This window comes from Bombina bombina, unplaced genomic scaffold, assembly GCF_027579735.1.
Source record: "Bombina bombina isolate aBomBom1 unplaced genomic scaffold, aBomBom1.pri scaffold_1621, whole genome shotgun sequence".
Classification (NCBI taxonomy): domain Eukaryota; kingdom Metazoa; phylum Chordata; class Amphibia; order Anura; family Bombinatoridae; genus Bombina; species Bombina bombina.
Window position 1 is genome coordinate 11,447 of NW_026511533.1, and position 1,054 is coordinate 12,500.

Consider the following 1,054-nt stretch of genomic DNA (forward strand, 5'->3'; position numbering starts at 1 on the left):
AATTCCAAAAGCAAATAAGGCACTCACTGTTCATAATAAAATATAACTTTTAATAAGCCAAGTTTAAAACGACATAACGTTTCGGTGTTCACATAACACCTTTGTCAAATGTCAAAAAATAGACAACTTAATGCCCAACCACTCACCTATCATACCTTAACACCCATCACCTTAAATACAGTTTCACTTGGCGCTCCTGTACGCTGTTCTGCCCTGTGCGCAATGACGTCATGACGTTGCTGCGTTACGTAACGTGACCACATGATGCCAAGTCGCCCATTCAGGTTGCCATAGCAACCAGTAAACAATAACACCGCGATTGTATCGGGCAATTAAATCCCATTTCCAAAAGTGAATGGGCATAACAGCCCATTAACAGTATACTAGGCACCATGCATTGGTCTATAGTTACCAACCCCAGCAACCCATATTGCTCACAGTGAAGATCATGCGACAGGGGCGCAATTCATTAAAACATATTATTATAATCCTGTGTAAATATATTTTAAAAAACTTTTTAAAAAAATGATCAAACATGTATAGCAGGGACATATGAGCAATGTATTTGTCTGATAACGGCAGGTCTGCATGGATTGAATCAGAGCTAATCAAATTTGTCTGCCTAGGATACGTATCTAACCCACTACTCTTTCTACAATCAAACCCTATTATTTCTTGCCTCCTGGAGCATGATCAGAAACCCGTAAGGACCCACTAGGATGAAAATCCATGTGAATAGTTCTGGGTGACTTAGTATGCATCCATTATTGGTAGGTACTGTCGGAGATTTATTTATTGTAGAACGGTCCGAAGTCAAGGACAGTATTTAGGCCCCTAGGGACCAGAGTGTCCAGCGTATGGATCCATTTCGTTTCCACTTGTAGCAACCGGTTATCCCTGTCACCACCCCTTCTTAATGGTGGTACATGGTCGATTAACATTGACCTCAGGCTTGATAGGCTATGATTACATTCAGCAAAATGCCTGGCGACCGGTTGTTCCGACTCCCCCTTTTTTAGTGCCTCACGTATTGCACAGCGATGGTTAGCCATCC